This window comes from Pezoporus occidentalis, unplaced genomic scaffold (assembly GCF_034315485.1).
Source record: "Pezoporus occidentalis ecotype Australia unplaced genomic scaffold, CSIRO_AGI_Poc_V1 ctg77, whole genome shotgun sequence".
In the NCBI taxonomy this organism is placed as follows: Eukaryota; Metazoa; Chordata; class Aves; order Psittaciformes; family Psittacidae; genus Pezoporus; species Pezoporus occidentalis.
Window position 1 is genome coordinate 622,122 of NW_026916126.1, and position 12,144 is coordinate 634,265.

General features: G+C 45.6%; 1 protein-coding gene across 3 annotated transcripts in view; it reads right to left on the reverse strand.

The window, feature by feature from the left end:
* Window positions 1-3,696, reverse strand: part of ERG (ETS transcription factor ERG) — a 145,820-nt gene extending 142,124 nt beyond the window's left edge. For 2 of the 3 annotated variants that reach the window (XM_062602574.1, XM_062602570.1), the window contains exon 1: window positions 3,588-3,696. The gene's annotated coding sequence lies outside the window, so the exon portion shown is untranslated. Of the gene's footprint in view, window positions 1-2,657; window positions 2,929-3,587 lie in introns of those variants that run through there. The other variant, XM_062602572.1, reaches the window with a different exon arrangement.
* Between the last annotated feature and the right edge of the window lie 8,448 nt (window positions 3,697-12,144).

Below are 12,144 nucleotides of genomic sequence, written 5' to 3' on the forward strand. Positions count from 1 at the left end.
CCAGCTGTATAGCAGAAAACCAGTGGGCACCATCAGATACTCAGGTCTAAGCCTGCACCGCTGACCTCAGCTGATATGGATCAGGCCCAAAGGGCCTTTTCTCACAGTACCCCTGTCAACAACTTCCACCTTGAGTTCGGGACACCCATTTTCACAGAGGTACTTGCATGATTAAAAGAAGTATGGTTTGCACTTACAGCTGCCTTTTCCTGAAAAAAATAATAATAAAAAAATCACTTGAAATAAAACGATGAACTTCCCGATAGTGGGAAAAAAACCAACACAATAGATATTTCAGGGAAAGTGTTAACTTCAATCCAAACATTTGATATTATTTTGTTGTTACCTGCTAGTAACTCCTGGAGCATTTAGTAAGGTAGAGGCAAGGGAAGGAAGGAAACGAAACATGTAATGTTTCAGAGCTACCAGATGCCAACGGCACTGCAAAAGCTTGTCATGGTTTTTGATCCTCACTGGAGTGCACTTAACTAAGAGGAAAAAAATGCTGTATACAGGAACCTCAGTGAAGTGGTCCAGTGCAGTATGCTGCCGAGGCAGAACCAATGCTGTGAGTCTCACCTTTTGGTAGCGAAGCACTGGGGTTCTGGAGAAAGCACAATGGGGGAGGATTTGCCTCATTCAGTAGCCAGCTATTTTGCCCATGTGGCGTTGCTCAAATCAACTGGATTACAACAGGTGACCCAGGGGTTTTTATTCATTTCCACAACTCCATACACACACAGAAAATGAACTTTCCACAGAAGAGCAGGTAGCAAAGATGCATCTATACTGTGAAGGTGAAAGCACTGGCCTTAGGTGGAATCATCATCTGAACGCTAACAACTGTGGGGTGCAGCCTGGTATTTCAGGTAGGAAAGATCTAATCTATTAACATACAACCAAGTATACTTGAGGTAAGAGACACTACCTCCAAGTAACAATCTGTGTTTTAAGCTCACGGTTCCTATCACGGAAACTCCTCAATGGACCCATACACCCAGATTTCTTTGGTACCTGACAAAGAACTCAAATTTGCTTAAAAGAAAGAGAGAAGCCACAGTCACTACCACTTATAAACTACCAGAAGGAAAATATGCTAAGTATATATCTATTAGAACATACCTTTAAGAACCAAATGCTACATAAATTACAATCCAAATGCAGTAACACCTTAGGAGCAAAAAGTCTTGACTAATCACACCTAGGACTTATACTGACAGATCATTTATAAAATTCCTGTAACGTGTAACTCTATCCAGTACTATACGATTTGTTTAACTTTAGGACTAAATTGTGGGAGGTGGGGACAGACGCTGGTCAAAGCTCTAAACCCTGAAATACTTTTGGACGTCGTGATTTTTTTTCCTTTCAGTTTTTCAAAGAATCACATGGCAGGTTTGCCATCATTTACCTATGTATGTGTACGAAAGAGAAAATAAAAACTGACTATTGGACTAATCCAATATATCATATCTTTGGTTTTACAAATGTCCTTTAAGCAATGGGTGAGATTATCAACATTAAAATATATTTGTCCCATATGATGTACAGCTTAGTTTATTTTTGATTATATTTATTTCTTTTTAATTAGAAAGTTGTCAAACAATCCATTTATCATCCTTGATTTTCCTACCAGTTCAGGTGTGGTTGAAATTGCATACCTGATACATATAAACTGAAGAAAGTTCACATTTCATACCCTAGTGAGAAGCTGTCTTTGTCTACTTCACTTGTTTCAGTGAAACCAGGGAAGTGGTTAAAGGGTTAAACCAAAGGAATGTGACATTTCTCCATGTGCAGTTCATAGACCTATCCTGGTTTTCCTAATGGACTCAAAATTACATGGGCAGAATGCAATTTCCAAACTATTACTTCAGAACTAAAGCACAGTGTTAATTCACAGAATGACACTCTCAGTAGAAATAAAAACTTCCTCAGAGAAAGAGCCAGTTTACTTGTACCCTGGCTTCCCAGTAACAGCAGCAATGAATGGATGTTAGCCAGAACTCGCAACTTCAGCTTTTGTAAATATCATTACGTATATTCCAAACTCCACAGCAAAGTAACCTGGCCACCAAAACCAATCTCCGTGTATTGTATCACAGAGCTTACTCTGAAAAGTACCACAACCAGCTCTGACTCTCCTCAGATCAGCTCAGGTAACTGAAGGTTTTCCTACACGCAAGAGGTAGTCAGCTTTAGTGAAGGCGATAGAGATACTAGTTAACTGAACGATGAATTGCTGAAAGAACTACAAATACACTACCGCTGCTATTACGAACCAGGGAAAAAAGCGAAGGCGGGGGGGGTGGGGATGATGATACAATTCCAGAGGCTGATGCCCGAAAAGACAGCAGCCATCCTGAAAACAAACAGCGTTAACGCTTAAAAACCATAGAAAGTCGGACAAGGCAAGTCTGGCAAAGAGCGCCTGAAGTAGATACGCGGCTCCAACTGCCGCCCCGCCACCCGGCCGAGCCCTCGGGGCTGTCCTGCTCCTGCCGCCGGCGTGCCGCGGTGAGGGGCGCCCGCCCCGCCGCCCGCTGCTCCGCTCTCCCCATCGCTCCAAGACCCGACGGCTGCGCCGCGCCCCCTCCGCCCCCGGCTCTCCTTTCGTCCCCTCAGCCCTATCGCTGCCCCGGAGGGAAAGGACTTACCGGGCGAGGCCTGGGAAGCGGGCGAGTCCGGAGTCCCTGGGGAGGCGGGGGGGGACGGGAGGGAACGGGAGGGGACGGGAGGGAACGGGAGGGGACGGGGTCGGGGCACGGAGGGCGCCGCCGGGGGAAGGCAGCGGCCGCCGGCGGCTGGAGCGAGGGCGGGAGTGAGAGAGCGGGCGAGGGGACGGCGGCGTTGCCGACTGCAGTGAGTCACTTCAGTCGGGACGGGCTCAGCCCATCGCTCTGGCCTCGGGCTCCGTGCGCCTCTTCCTCTCGCCAATCGCCGAGCGGGGCAGCCGCTGCTCCTCAGCGCTCCCCGGCTCCCCCGCCGCCGTCGGGGCGGCCTCGCACCGCCTGCCGGGCACCGGCACTCCCTCGGGGAGCACCGGACCCCCGCCCCCCCGCTTCCCGCGTCCTGCCCGGGGCACCGCCGCTCCTCACGGGGAGGCGGGAGGGGCCGGGCGGAACTGGAGGTGAGCAGGACCTGCTCTGGCAGGACACGGGGCTACCGGGGGCTCGGCTCGGCGGGTCGCTTCTCCTCCCGGCGCCGGGAACAAGAGCGCGCTTTAAGGGGCAGAACAAACGCGCGGTTGTTGCGAGGACCCGACGTGAAGTCAAAGCCTGGCCCCCAACCAGGTGGCAGCGGGGCTCCGGAGGACAGCGAGATGAATAACGGAATGCACGGAAATAAAGGGACAGGGGAGGGGCAGGGGAGACTGATTCGGCCGAAACGGGGCCGAGAGCCCCATTCCCCGGCGGTGCGGGGTAAGGCAGAGAGGGGATGTGTCCCCACCGTGACACCGGCACTCACCTCGCGCACGCTCTCCCACCTACCCGCGGGAGGCGGACGAGCCAAGCATGCAGGGGAGAAGCGGGCGGTGCGCCCCGTCCCGTCCCGTCCCTCCCTCCCGCGGGCTCGGGGCTCCTTACCGGGGCGCCGCTCCTGCCCGCTGCCGCCTCCGCCGCGCTGCCCCGGCCTTCCCTGGGCACGCCTCGGCCCCGCCGCACTACCGGGCATCGCCCGCCGCTATCCTCGCCGCTTCTCAGCCCGCGGTCAGCGCTGAGAGCGAGCGTACGGAGCAGGAAAGCCAGTAGTCCCTTAATTAAAAATAATAATAATAAAATTAAAAAAAAAAAATTAAAAGCGTCTCATTTTTTAAAGCAGAACTACATAATGTATTAATTGGTTGCTATTAGCGTGCAGTTTTATTGAGCATAGCACACAGAAGTCTGATTGTGAGCTAGGAGTGTTTTCAATGAAAGTGGAGTTATTTTAGCTGCAGACATGTTTACATTTCTGTGGTTTAGTCTATAACTTTCTCTTTTTCTTGCTTCAGAATTCTGCTCCATGAAGCAAAGCCCTTAGCTCCCAGACATTCCAAAAAGTCTGCCAAAATAATAGGGAAAAAAAAAAAAGAAAAAGAGAAGAAATAAAAAAAACACACAGAGACCCCCAAGTCTGGGTCAGGCTCAGGGCTGGGTATGGGCAGAGTAAGTATACCCCCTCCTCACTCTCTCTCCAGTTAAAAAGCCTTCAGGGCTCCATTTCCTGTTTTTAAGGAAGAAATAAAGCGGGTCTAGGACGGATTTTAGACACTGCCTAGACCAGGGCTGGTGGGTGCCGAGGACCTTTAACTCTCTCGATGCCAAAGGGTACCCAATAATGCACTGGTCCAAGTAATCACACACCTGCCTCCCTCCCTCAGAGAGCGGCCGTAGCATCAGGATGGCTTTTATTCCCACTGTGCATTTTGGGGTGACTAGAACCTGAGCAACAATCTGGGGCACTTCCACCACAAATTAGCAGAGCAAAGACAAAAGTACCCCAAAAGTGGGGTAGACCTGCCAGCAGCACCTACCTATGGAGATCTCCTGGGGACCCTTGCAGTCCTCCCACAGGCCATGGTGCAGAGGGGGGACCCTGTTGCTGCCCACCCCACTTTCCCCACCGCCATGGCCTTGGCTGCTTTGGATGGGTAGCGTCACTTGTGTGGACCTCACTGAGTGGGTGTGAAAATAACTGGAGTGGAGTTTTTTGCAGTCGATCCACAGTTTAGGAAAATCAAAACAGAGCACTTTGGTTAAAATTAGGAACACACACCAGTGAATGAAGCAAGAAGTCAGTGGACACCTCCCCACAAAAATGCCAACTCGAATTTTCCACTCCAAGGCTTGGTAAGTTTACGATATGAATAGAAACAGAGTGATCAGAATAAAGCGCCCCTATAATGAAGGGTTGTGTCTCCAGGGAGTTAGGGAAATGGCACGAGGAGGTGGTGGCAGAGAGGATGCTGCTGCAGCTCCGAGAGCCACAAGAGCAGGCGCAGACCCGGCTGAGGCACCAGGCAGAGAGGGATCCCACATCCCAGTCCTGCACCTCTTCCCTGAGCAACCTGCCCCGGGACAGATGCAAAGCCTCAAGTGAGGCAGGGGAGGAAGAACCACAACTAGGTTTCTTGGCCAGGTATTTGGTCATAGCACCCCTGCCTCCCAGCACTCACCTCCCAAGCTCGTCCTGAGCATTTTTAGGTGTCCCACTCCCCTTTCCACCCCTCCTTTTTATTTTACATGCCAGATGACTCCTGTATATTTGGACCTTTCGCTTTTGAAGAAGCCAGAAAATGTTATGATTTCCTAATGTTTAAAAAAGAAAAGAAAACACCTTTCCCCCAAGATGTTTTATATTAATTTAAGTATCGGTTCCTGGTTCATGTCAGCTCCTTTCGCAATGAAATGTCCTGCGTGGGCTGTCACACCTGCTAAATATAATCCTCTCTTTCTTTTGATATTCTGCAAAGGGCCTTTAAAGGTTCACATCCTCCAGTCTGGAGATTTAATTGCTTCATCTCAGATTTTAAAAAGCCTTGTAAATTGCTGAATTTTGTCGATTTCAAAGCAGAAGGGGGGGATGCGATAAGGATGGCAGGGCAATGGAGAGGCGATGCCGAGCTCACTGCGCTGATGATGCCAGGCCTCATAAAAGTTCCAACCCACCGTCCCATCCCGCAGCTTCTGCTCTTTGGGCAGACAACTTGAGCTGGTTTTATGACTTACCAATGAGTTAAATATGAAAATAGTAGCCTATTTCGCTATGGTAAATGCTCACCAGGGAGGAAATCACAGATTCAGTTTTATAGAAGGTAATGGAGTGAGATTACCAGCACTAATGTACTTAACTCTTCAGAGAACATAAATCTAGCAGGGAGACAGCCCCCAAACCAGTTTCTCCCCAAAACAAAGTTTGGCCAGCAGCAGTTTTGTCCTTACGATGTGCTGGTAGCAGCAGGTTTGAGCAGCAGTGCTGTGTTGAGATGCCCCAGGCCAGGAGGAGCAGGGCAGTTAGACACCACCATAAGGAGGTGTGGGTCAAGCTGCCCCTCACCTGGGGACAGAAAATGCTTGGCAGGATGGAAGCAGACAGGGCAGTTGGGCTGCTGGGTGTCCTGCAGCCCCTATCATGTACCACTTTGCCAGAGTGTACACGCAGCAGCTTTCAGTAATGTGATGGCCACAGACTGCTCTCTGAAACTTTGTAATGCCTAATTCCTGTTAACTTGAATAGCGTAACAGAGAGGGGGATGCTGAGCATGCTGTCAGCTTCTTGCTGCACCCTGGGGAATGTGGGTGCAGGAACAGTACCCATGGCCAGGCCCACAGGTCCTGTATCTTCTTTGAGGAGATGCAGCATGGGGATCATGTGCTGGTGTGGCCACATCTCTCCTGCATCACCTTCAGATGCGAAGTCCTGTGCAGTCACTCTCAGGCTGAGGGGCAGGCAGTCCCAGGGCCAACAAGTCACCACAACAGAGGGCAAGATGGGATCTGGTGTACTTCATCATGCAAAGCTGCTCTGTATTGTCATTTCAAGCTGCAGCTGGGGACTGAGGTTTAAAGCGCTGCCCAATAAACCAATCTTCTGCTGATCCTTTCAACCCTACACATGTAACCTAAAATCCTCAGGTGATGTTTCTGCAGAAAGTAAGACATTCCTTCTGCAATGGGAGCACAAGGTAGGAAAGGGACGGGGGAAGGAGCCAGCCAGGTGGGAGGCAGGAAAATCCCTTGCTGCACCACCAACTTGCATGGCAAAGGTGGCATCAAGAAACCCCCTCCTGCAGCCAGCCCCAGTTCACATTGCACTGCAGCTGTCCACTCACAACCAGCTGCTCTGTCTCAGTGGTTGTCCCCAGAGCTGGCCCTGGTGCCCTGTGCAGCGACAGGATCCTCTGCAGACCCATCCTTGGAGCTTTCTCTCATGAGGAAGGAGGAAACTTGCAGATAGCAGCAGATGAAGAGTGGGTCTTTGAGCACTGCTTCTCATTCAGGAGTGTCATGTGAAAAGAAAAAAGTGTTCACATCATTTTCCATCTCCTTAAACACAGTTTTCAAAATACAACTTTAAAACACACCATCAAAAGTTCTAAATTCACATCTGGGAAAAGAAAACACCCATAACCCACTTTTTTTCCCATTTTTATTTCAGAGCAGTGAGACTGTGGAAATACATTTAACATGTAGCACAGTCTTGGATAACTTGCCGTCTCTTAATGGAAGAACACCTTCTCACTGGGGGCTGGCCCAGTTCAGGGTTGCAAAGCTGCAGGCTGCAAAGCCTGGCTGCTGCAGTCTCTGGTGAAGGCAATGGCAAGTGCTGTGGGATTTCAAAATTGGAGGAGGGGTCCACCTAGACCTCATTTTTCACCAGCATGCCTGTGTTTCCATTACTCTTGGGCACTAACTGTGTTGTTATTTGAGGTTCATGGAAATTTGAACTTTCTGTTTTAAAAAACCCAGGAGGAATGATCTTTGACTTCCTGTAAATATATATGCCAAAACCCAGTGCTTTGTCCACTAGTGCTTTCAGTCTCTTAAGTCTGGGTTGCCCATACACAAACAGATGAGAGGTGTTTGCTGTGTGTTTAAAAGCCAGCAGGATGGGCTGTGAGCTGTAGCACAGAAAAGATGAAGCACGGAAACTGTGCTCTAGGCAGGTCACAAACTCATGAGGGTTTGAACAAACCAGTTGTACTCTGTGGGCTACAGTTCCAGCACTTATTTATCTATCCTAGAGGTATTTAAACTCCAGTTCATGAAACAGAACTGAAGAAAGAAGGGTATTAGTGAAAAGTTTGTAACAGCTATTATCATAGTTATTATCAATGCAATGGGGTGCATCAAATATATTTATTTCTTATGATACAAAGGAGGATGAGTAGAGGGGAGGCTATTTTATTTTTTACACTGTGTAACATTTTTGTTCAGCAAAATGCAATTCTAGCACCCCATTTTTGCAGAAAAATCAGAAAGGATTAACACTGTACCTATAATAATACCATTTAAGATGAACTAGCCTAGCAACAGAAAGGGTACACCTTTGCAAATATTACCTCTCACAGGTGTGGATGACATTCACTAATAAGGGTTCTGTTATGTAAAAATGACATTTAAACCAAGAGAGATAGGCAGTTATATAGACACATCCTATTGCTTAGATATGAACAGGCAACTATTTTTCAAGTACCAGAAAGAATGACTTTTTAATGGCATTAATGGATTTCTTTTCCTCACTGAGTGGACACCAACAGTATTTTGTCAGTCTCTGAGAAGACCACTGGAGTTCCTTCTATGAGAGAACCACTTTTAGTTAGGGAAGGACAGATCATTTCTTTTTAAAAGCTTTAAGGCACTAAAAGAAAAGATTTCATTTGGAGAGCCACTGGAATTTACCTGGTTAAATATGTGGTTAGATAAGGTATTTGGATCAGCGGGATATTGGTCACTAGGATATTCATCACCAATATTTGGAACTGCTGTATTGATATAAAACAATCCACACTGTTTCTCAAACAATTGGCTAAAAGGAAAGGGAAATTGTTGTTTGCTCAGGTTTTTTATTTTTAGTTTTTTGTTTTTTTTTTCTGTTTAAACTGATAGCCAAAATTAAAAAACAAACAATATTTTGGCAGGAAAGGTGCAGGGAACACTTGAGACACACATGAATTTCAGCAGGGTTTTTAGGAGGCCACAAGTGGTGATGGAAGAAATTAAAACATGTCAAAGGTCTGATCTGAGTGACAGGAGAGCTGGGATGCTTGCCTGAATCCTTCCTGATCATCATGACTCTCCAAAGTAAGGCAGCGCCCTTTTCCCTGTATTTTGGCAGGTAAGTCCCCAACTAGATAAAGCTGAAGATCAGCCTGCAAGACAAATGGGAATAATGATGAAATAAACTGGAAATTTCTACATTGAGAGCTGAACCTCTGATTCATTCTCAGTTTGAGGTAAGGGGCAGAATTTGTGCCTTTTCCTGTTTTATCCCCTCCCCTCTCCAAATGGGCATTTTTCTGTGTCACTGCCTAAACTCAAGGAATAATAACTCATCCAGTGAATCGCTGAGCAGAGCATCTTTGCAAGGACTGCAAAATTCTTCAGCCTCATCGTGAAAATTACAAATAAGAAAGCTAAGAGTTGAAATGTTTTTAAAACCAGAAAGATAAAGTTAGGGTACGTGACAAAATGTCATAAGTTCTGAAGTGTGCATTTATTTACTGGTGAAGAATTCAGCTGGCATACAGAAATGACTCGGGTCAGAATGGGAGTTTAAGTATAAAAAGCTGTAGATAAAATAACGCATGAAGATGAGACCAGCCAAAGATAAAAAGCTTACACTGCTCAATAGAGAGCAATTAATAAGTTTAAATGCCATAAAGTTACTTGCTTATTATTTACTTATGCCCTTACATTTTTGCATTCCCTTTGATTATCTGGTGTGTAGTGATCTCTGAAGATACTATTGCTTAATATAAATGTAACCAAATAGAGAATCATTATCCAGATAAGTAAAATTTTTGTAGGATTTAAATTTGTGAACTATCTTAATTGTCTCTCTTCTTTACATTAGTCTGCTCCTCTACTTTCTGCATTTGTCTTGATACCAGGAAAAATCTAAATTTTGCCTTCAGGTTTGTGGAATTGGTCTTATGTTCATACACAAGTACCTGTATAGCTGTACACACAGTTTTGACTAGCAGACCTGCATATATACATGATTCTAAGAAATATGATGTTAGTATATAGATTTGGGTCTTCCTCTATACCCATCTCTGTGCAGCTATCCTCATATATAACCATCTCATTTTACACCTCTCTTTTATTTTGATAATTCAGCACAAATTTTCCTTAGCATCTCTTCATTGGCTGTGTCATAAAACAGAGTAATATCTGAAATTATAGTCAGTGGCAGAAAAACAGCCTCCCCTGGAACCTGAAGCTCATCAATATACAAATAGGAAATACTTGATTTTCCACAGCTACAATTATGTGCACACATAGACATGCATGGACACACACACACACTTCTTTTTACACCTACCTTGTGGCTGCAGTGCAAGCAAGTTAGATGCATACCCTAGAAATGACATGTATGTAAGCTGCAGGAAGGTCAGAGCTCTCTCTGCTGAATTGCCTGGCACTGACGCAGGTGCCCAACCAAAGGCTCCCTCTCTGCTGGTTGGAGAGGAAGGGAGAGGCTGCTGCAGAAGGTGACTCAACGCTGGATGTGACACTGAATCACCCTCTGGATGAGACAGCAAAGGGAGAGACCCACCCCCTACTTTTGGCTGCTAAAGCTACTCTTCTAAAATAGCTGCTGGAGTTGCAGCAGTTGGTAATGAAGGTAACTCACCTGTGTGTGGGGATGGCCATGGCACTGCAGATGCTTCTCACATAGCACCTTGACTGAGGTCCTCATCACTGGCTGGTTGGTGGCACATGGCCTCTGTGTGTCCCAATGCCACATCTCTCAGTGTTGTTCAGCACAAACAATTTATGTTTCATATTTCTTTCAGATGTGATCTTCTGAAATAATTAAAAATGAAGAACATGTTTTATTCAGAACAGCCATTTGGACTAGATTAAGTGAAGTCTATTTGTTCTGTCACAGACAAAAAACCCAACATTACATGCTGGAGCCCCATCAATTTTTGACTTACAGCCTCAGAAAACTTTGGATTATCCCACAAAGGGACAAGATTTCCTTGATTTTGTACCGGAGCCCTTGAATTAACTAGTGAACACTGAAAGATGCTTGTAGGTCAAGAGGCTACCAGGCTCACGTGCATGGTTCATTGCAAAAAGCAAAAAAATATGCTTCTGACACTGAGGTTTTACAGCAAAATATGAGAATAGGTTCTTCAGACCAAAAACTGATTTATTTTCTCAAACTACACACATAGCATAGGTGTGCTGGATATAATGATCTGTCATAATGCGGCTCCTAAAAGATATCAGTTTCCCAGGGCAAGGATGGTTTTGCATGAAGGCTGAAGAAAGCCTTTGCTGCTCACCTTACACATATATATTTGGTGACATCCGTGAGCAGAATGATAATCAGGACAAGGCCCTCCATATTCTTGAAAATATTAAGAGAAATGTCCAGAAATGTGCAACAGATAATAGCAAGACAGCGACACAAAACAACTGTAAGAAATCCTACAGTCTTTACTACCATTCAGCAGAATAGATTATTATAATTGGTCCCATCTGGCATTAAGATTTATGAAATCAATACAGTCTAAGATAGAAACTAAAAAAGCTGTTACCAAATTGAAGTTGCAAACACTCACCTTAGCTCCTTTGTCAAAATTCTGACCTGATTTACAGCTCAGAAAATCCCTGTTTTAGTGAAGAGAGTCCTTACTGTATGAACAGTGGCAAATACCACACCGCTACCGTGTTGAAAGTAAAAGGAAAAACTGAGAGAAGATTGCTAACAGGGAGCCAGGCAGCCAGGTTCGGCAGTAGCAGTGCATAGCTGCCTGGGGTGATGCTACCATGCCAGCAGCCTCTGCGTGTCACTCTGTGTCACAGGGCAGCTATACCACGGGGATCAAGAGGTACCTATTGGCCCATCCTGCATCCTAAAGCAAGGGCTGTTCATTGCTAAGCTTCATTTTCCCCTTTACCCAAACACAGTAGTATTGCTTAGCATTATTTCTGCAAAGCTCTCTTTGAATCAGAAGGATGAAAGCCACTTCCCATGATCATTTTAGATGTCAGACACATGAACAAAAAAGTTTCATTTTGCTTAAAATGAAATTCTAAAAGTTTAACAATCATCAAATTATTGCACTTACTGCTGCCATCATTTGGAATTTCACAGGAAGCTTCATTTTGAACAGGTATTTTTTCAGTTTAGTTTTCCTTTACACACATGATAGAGTATTTGCACAATTATTTCAAACATTTCAAGCACTGCATATTTCACTGTAACGAGAAAATGGGCCAATGTATTGAAAAGTTTGCTAAAGTAGGAGGATTGTTTTCAATGAAAAGAACAGTTGGCTCTGCAGAAGCATGGGCATTTTCAGCAAGCACCGCATGCTTCCTTTCAGAAAGGAGTGAAAATGCTATTTTTCCAACCAATCTGCCATTTATATGAAAAGTGGACAGAAGGACATGTTTTTAATGGGTCCATAGCCGTCTACTT